This window comes from Paramormyrops kingsleyae, chromosome 10 (assembly GCF_048594095.1).
Source record: "Paramormyrops kingsleyae isolate MSU_618 chromosome 10, PKINGS_0.4, whole genome shotgun sequence".
Classification (NCBI taxonomy): domain Eukaryota; kingdom Metazoa; phylum Chordata; class Actinopteri; order Osteoglossiformes; family Mormyridae; genus Paramormyrops; species Paramormyrops kingsleyae.
The window spans coordinates 15,664,651-15,671,752 of record NC_132806.1 but is presented as its reverse complement, the minus strand read 5'-3'; the positions used below and the strand labels follow the sequence as shown (position 1 = coordinate 15,671,752).

Sequence of the window (7,102 nt, the reverse complement as noted above, 5' to 3'; positions counted from 1 at the left end):
AAGCATTCTTAGTAGACCTATTTACAAAATTAATTCCTTACCAAAATGCTAGGAAAATGTCTAGTTCAACTGCCTTCAATCTGAAAACAAAGCTGCAAGACTTGTGAACTGACCAGTCCAAAATTGTATGAACAATCTTAAAATGTCAAAATATCACCAAAAGTGTTGCTAGTCCAATACAGCTACTATTTCTATTCCAACCAAAAATTCCAAATACTTCTAATGTTCTAATTACTACTGGATTTTTTTTAATTATACAAACTTGGTTGGTATAATGACTCAGTGAACAGTATCATTGCCCAACACCTCCAGGGCTGGGTAGTTTCATAAAAGTATTATCAATTATGTCTTAAAGCCTTTCTTCAGAAAGTACATTCATTTTTGAGTCTCTAAAATTAGTTGATAATTATTAAATTGTATATAATTATAATTTATTTCAAGATAAATGTTTAGATCACTTTTCACATTATTTTTGTTAAATATGTAATTTTACTTGCACTTTTTAGTACAGATAATGTGAAATTCATGTCTACTTCTTGGTAGTCTTATGGTTTTGTATTTCTGCTTAAAATAAAATCCATTCACCTGTGGGCTGGTGTGCAGCTCAGCATCTTAGTAATCAGTGTCTATATTTAGAAGGTTTTGTGTTCCAAGCCCATGGGTTGCAGAGTAATTATATCATTGCTGGGCCCTTCAGCAAGGCACTTAACTTCAACTACTCCCAGGCAACTGGCCCTGTATGCAGCACGAGGCTGAGATACATCATGGTTGAGATGCAAGTCCAAGGCAAGAAACATCCATGCACATATTGCATTCACTGTAGTATATTATGGGCCATTTCGCATAACTGTATCCCATTGGAGAACCAGAGAAAGCCACATGAAACAAGCTGCAAATTTCACACTCGCTGAGGAACGATGGATTCGGGATGTGTCCCAAACAAACAAATCCGTAGTTTATCCTTCTGGAATTCAAGTATCGTTCATAGAATGTTGATATCTTACCGCTAGGTGGAAGCAAATATTTTAAAAGCAGTAAAGAAACGGAATAAGGTGAGAAGACAAACGTTTAAATCGTCAAAATAAAAACATTGAAACAGGCTACTATAAAACAGTTCTCCAACAAATTCCACATACTACAACTAATAGTCAATTATTTTACACATAATAATTTTGCATAATTCCTGTTAAGTTCCGTTCTCCTGATGTTGAATTCCAAACAATAGCGTAAAGCGCTCCACCTTTTTTGTGTGTCCAGAATAACACCCGCTAGGCAAGAGGAGTGAGCAAAGAGGGTTGGAAGTTGCCCCAGGGCCGGGAAGAGAGTTTCGGCCAATAGCAAAAGGAAACAAAGACCTCAACAGCAATCTGATCAATTACAGATAAGACCGAAGAACCAATGAAAGCAAGAGACATACAGATAAAGCACGTTTGCTCTTGAAGGCGGCGCTGCTCTTGGCACCGTACGCCTTTTTATGCTGTAATGGGGAACAAATAATTATTTTCCCACAAAAGTTCACATCGAATGATCGCACATTTCCACTGTTTTGGATTACGCCTATTGTCCATGGCGCAGCGTCGGACTCGCCGTTTGGATTCGTCTCGTTTTTGAAAGCGCGATCAGAAAGGTAAACGACGCTTTTTAAAACCATTTGAAACCCCTTTTCCACTGCGTAAGAAATGGAGCGACTGCGGCTTCAAACTCGGTGAATGGCAGCCGATGTTTCGCACGTTGAGAGTTTCTGCCAGCGACTTTTTCGCATTCTGATCGTAGAACAGACAATGGAAAATGAGGCGTGCTGTCCTGTTGGGGGGAAAAAACTTTAAAAAGCCTGTTGTAGTTCAATAACAAATCTACGGTTGACATTTAGATGGTATTTTATGTAATGAGAGAACTATACTAAATGAAATCACACGAGATCGAATTCCCATTAGTCATTGATGAGCCTATTTCAGTGCGTGAGGTTGCAGCGTATTCCATATAATTTATGTATTAAGACTTTATTAGTGCCTGTTTTGTCTGATTGTAATTCATACATTAGTTTGAGTATGATGATTTTTTTAAATCACAAACTAGAATTCGTCAGAAAGCGATACTCGTAAGGACGCTGTTTGATTTTAGCCTGAGACTGATTTGCGCAATCGAGTAACTAGTGAAACTTTTAACATTTACATTATTTGTGAGAGTAGAAGTTGTTGTTTTTAACTTTACGTCTAATTTAGAATTTTTACCGTTTTGGAGAGCCGTGAAAGTGAACAGATTCCTTCCTGCGTCTTTCCTCCTTATCATTTCAGCACTATAATGATTTGCATCTTGCTCAAGTTTCGCAGAGTACTCCCAGTTCGTATATATAAAAAATATTTTGTGTATTTATCTTTCTTTGGTCTATGAGCTTTAACATGTGCGGAATGTGTGATCGCTGCTGCCATTGTCAGTGTGGAATTTCCATGTGATCTAAGACGTAAAGACACTGTCGTCCTACCATCGTGCTGTTTCAGCCACCCGAGCTTCTAAGTTTATATTGCAAAGCAATGTTGTTATTAATATTATAATTTATTTATTTATTATTATTTATTATTATTATCCAATACACGGTCGCGGTATGCTTGGAGCATACTCCAGGAAGCACAGAGGTCGAGGGCGTGGACACCCTGCAGGGGATGATAGCAATCACACACCGGTAACCTACCTCGGACATACGTAAACGACATTTTTTAGGACCCGGGGTTGAACAAGAAGAGTACACAAAGGGAACCACGGAGGTGTGTGTCCACCATGCCATCCATGCTTAGTCACGCAGTGTTGTATGAAACATGACAGGTAACTTTGTGGACTGCAACACCCTTGAACTCAGGGGCGGACATACATAAGACACGGGTAGACAGCCGCCTGGGGTACCCGAAAACTAGCGGCCCATTGAAGATAGAATTTCCAAAACTTAAATTTAGGGTTAGACCATAATATGATCATTTAAATGATAGCTACATGTATGTGATTTGCATTTTTAGTGGTACTTGCTCCCCCAACCCAGCTGTAATGGACTATTCCTACTTTTAGCGCTACCCAGCTTACTTTTACCACTGGAGTCCACTAGTTGTTCACTGCCAAGCGAACTGCCACAAGGATGCAATACTAACATTACATCTCCATTGTTCGCTACTGTCTATCTAGAGTGGGAGACAACTTGTGAAAAGACGCGGAGAGAACACAATCTAACGAACGTATGCAAATAAATCAAGACTAACCTGAGCAAAAGAGGGAACGGATACGCTTCTTAAATCGACCGCTCGATACTCCGGAGCGATACCCGCCTCCCCACCCCCCGTCAGCAAACTTTACCGGCAGTATTCCTGCCCCTACCCCGATCGGTAAGTTTTACCGCTGGCAGCCCGCACTTTGAATGGCATATTATTGATTGTTTATAATTCCCTCCTCCTCTTTCTGCTTCAAAAATATTTCCAATGGCCCACTTAGGCACCCCCTACCCATGTCAGCCTAGTCCCCCCCCCCAGAGAAACGAGTACCCCCATAGTACGCCCCTGCATAAACTCTAATGTAGGAACTGAGCAAAGTATGGACGTGTATTTGTGCTGCGTACATCAGGAAAAGATGAACAGTCGGAGAAGCTGAGATGTACCAGAGAAACAGGTACATAAAGGTACTGTGAGGAAAAAATGTCGAAAGCTAATCAGGTTCTTTTAATTTATTGTTAAATTGATGTCTAGTTAGCAGTATTTATTATTATTATTATTATTATTATTATTATTATATATTCGTATTATAAGGAAACGTTAATAGAGTAATTTATCACAGATTTGTTGCATAAAATAAACTATGAAACAAACTTTATTTGCTATTTAAACATGTTTTAAGCCTGTGTCCTCATAGCTAGCCCAGTGTCAGGTCTGTGAATGTGGAGCTACCATTAACATTTAATATCTCATAAATATTAAATTCCCCTGATTGGCAGCCCAACCCAAACTGTCAATCATCTTTTAAAACCCACCGTAGATGGGAGAAGGGAGGATCTCATCCTGCAATGGGCAATGGCTGTGGAAAAGGTTTCCCACCTTCTAACAGCAACACTGACAAAATATTGGTGATCAGGTGTCTCAAATGATGTCATTCATATGCAACTGACGTGATGCGGTGGCCTTGCAGTTGGTCCTGGGGTCTCACACCTCGACGGCTGGGGATTCTGTTCAGGTCCCTCATCCTGTGTGTGTGGAGCTTGCATGTTTCTCCGCTGTTTCTATGCATTTCCTCCCATAGTTGAAAAATGAGCAATCAATGTGTCCGATTGCCTGTGTGAGTGTAAGTGTGTGCTCCGTGATGGACTCGCATTCTGCCCAAGGGTATCTGCCATCGCATATCCAGGGCTGTGTAAATTTCAGCAAACTGTGAATTCTGACTGGTGTCTGCATTTTTCAGCATCAGTTCTAAGTGTGCATATTCTTATTAAGGAGAAAAATCAGCCTGTCTAATGCTTCTAATGATCAGACTGTATGACTGCGAGTTAAAGAATTTTGTTCACCTTGAAAATGCGGTATTTTATCAAAAGATTAAAATCAAAATAAATTCAATGGTATCCAAATAATTATAGGACGTTATAGGATAATCCCTGTCTGGTTAATAAAATATGCTTTGATAATAACTATTCAATATTCAGGAAGTGTATAAATATTATACAATCAGTTGTCCTGAGGTGTGATTCCTCTTTGTATTTTAGAGCCAAAGGAAATTATTTCTATTCGGTAGGCCCATTTTCTCAACTATACCTGCTTTATATTTAAAACTTTGATTAATGATAAATAATACATGTCATTGTGCAGTCATACTTATCAGACAAGTAAAGTAATGTGAGTCGGTTAGCTAGATTCTAGCCCATGCGATATTTTGCCCACATGCTGGTTGTTTCTTGTCATATAGAACAGTTATTTAGGCAGTTTAATTATTTTACTGGGTGTAAACAGACACCAGTCACAACCTGTCCCTGAAACATGCAGGAAATAGATTCCTGGGGATAGAGGAGTATGACTGCTTGTACGGTAATTCCAGGAAATCCGTCCGGCAGTCTTAACCTGACCTGCAGGAAAACTAGTGAATCACACCGCAGCATTTTAGATGCATTTTTCTAAAAAAATTGAGATAGCTTTATGGTAAATAGCATTTTTTCCTTGTTGTAGCTGGATATTTTACTGGAGGATTTTTAGAAAAATTGTGGAGGAACACAAGACCTCCCAGGATCTGAACCAAAAGCCTTCAGATTACTATGTCTCCTCACCCATCTTGCTACCTGCAGCAACAGCAGCGTTTTAGAGTTAAGTAGCTTTTAACATGAATTACCTTGGATGATGCGTGCAGGAGGAACATGGTTTGTGTGGTGGAGCAGAGAGATCTAATTCGCTTGTGTGGTATTCAAACACACACACAGATCCACCACACACTCAAGTACTGTTATTTGTTTGTTTTATTTATTTAGCAAGACGTTTTTGTTTATTTAGTGACATAAATTTTTCAGAAAACAGGCTTAAACAATTCCTGGAGCATTTTAGCGTTAAGGGCCTTTGATCAATGACCCAGGTTCACACAAAATCACTCTACTGGCTCCAGGGTTTGGGCTGGCAACTTTTCTATTACCGGCACAGCTTCCTAACCACGTTGACCCATACACCGGCCCCACCCATAAGCTTTGAATTGTAAATATGAAGGACTAAAGGGTACTAACCTGGCTGTGAACTGGACAAGGAGATATACAGCTCTAGAAAAAAAATTAAGAGACTACTCCATATATTTAAGAATCTGCATTTTTTTTTGGTGATTAACATTTTTTATTAGAAGATACAAGAAATTTTACACTTACAACGTATCATGAACATATAAACCGCACAGTACAGTACGACACAAAGATTACAAAAGAAGCAGACAGTGACCATAATCGATTACAGGGAGCTGTTACAGATTGAGATTCCGAAAACATGCAGAGCATTCCCCTCATTACATCAAATTAAATTTAAAAAAGAGTGCCTCATACCAGACCTCTAAATTTAACCATGGATCTTTTGTTTTCCAAAGTCTTGAATGGACCACGTCATCCACAACCAAGCCTGGATGGTTTTGGGTTTGGCCTTGTTAAGGCTTCAGTTGAGTGTACAACTGCATGTGATGTACTGAAAAGCAGTTAATTAATATTGTGTTAGAGGTACATTAGGGTAGAACCAAAATCTTCATATAGCTGGGCGCCGCTACAGGTGGCTGTCCTTCGCAGACAGCATGCTCCACAAAGAGCAAGTTGAGGGAGGCGTAAAAAGAACTTCTCCATGAGGGACAATAAAGGATTGATTATTATTATTATTATTTTGCTGCAGTGAGTCCTGCAAGGAGCAGTCTACGCTGAGTGAGAGTGAGGGATAGCTGTGAATCGTCATTGAGAAGACAGAGGCAGGGGTTGGGTTTAGGGGTGCACCGATTGCAGTTTTCTGGCCGATCAACGATCACCGATCCTTAGGCAACCTTACCTGCCGATCTCGATTTTTTTTTTGCCGATCTTGTTTCTTTCATAACTAAAAGACAGTTACTTCAATGTTTCCATTTTTATTGAGTAAATTGATATGAATACTCACAAAACATGAGGTAGTGTCCTCAAATATAAACGAACATATAAATGAGCATTGCTGTTTGAACTACAAAATCATATTTTTTCTTCCAGACTTTAATTTCTCTAATTTTGTAAAAAAAATATATATATATATAGCTGTTATGACACACTTGTCCAAAAAATAGGGAGGGAGGCAGCCTGCACTGCACCTCTCTCGGGAATGGGAGAAAAGGCTGATTTAACCCTCTGGGGCCTAGGGGTAGGAAACACACTTTCACTGACTGGGGCATGATCACACATTTCATCACACTTAATTCATGGCAAATAAATTATTTCTTATATATTTGTTTTGCCATTACACTCATCTTTATTTTAATATATATTGTAAATATGTCAGATTTTTGTTAAGTTTGAAATTTGACATCAAAGTATAGACATTGCAAAATGCAGTTTGGAACACTTGCAGAAACATTATAAAAGTACATAGTAAGCAATGCTGGCAGT

General features: G+C 39.1%; 1 protein-coding gene across 11 annotated transcripts in view; it reads left to right on the top strand.

The window, feature by feature from the left end:
- Positions 1 to 1,271: 1,271 nt before the first annotated feature.
- arhgef15b (Rho guanine nucleotide exchange factor 15b) overlaps positions 1,272 to 7,102 on the top strand; it is a 29,717-nt gene continuing 23,886 nt past the window's right edge. For 6 of the 11 annotated variants that reach the window (XM_023832521.2, XM_072717399.1, XM_072717398.1 and 3 more), the window contains exons 1-2: positions 1,273 to 1,627; positions 3,172 to 3,368. The gene's annotated coding sequence lies outside the window, so the exon portion shown is untranslated. Of the gene's footprint in view, positions 1,628 to 1,647; positions 2,763 to 2,803; positions 2,821 to 3,171; positions 3,369 to 7,102 lie in introns of those variants that run through there. The other 5 variants (XM_023832525.2, XM_023832523.2, XM_023832524.2 and 2 more) reach the window with 5 other exon arrangements.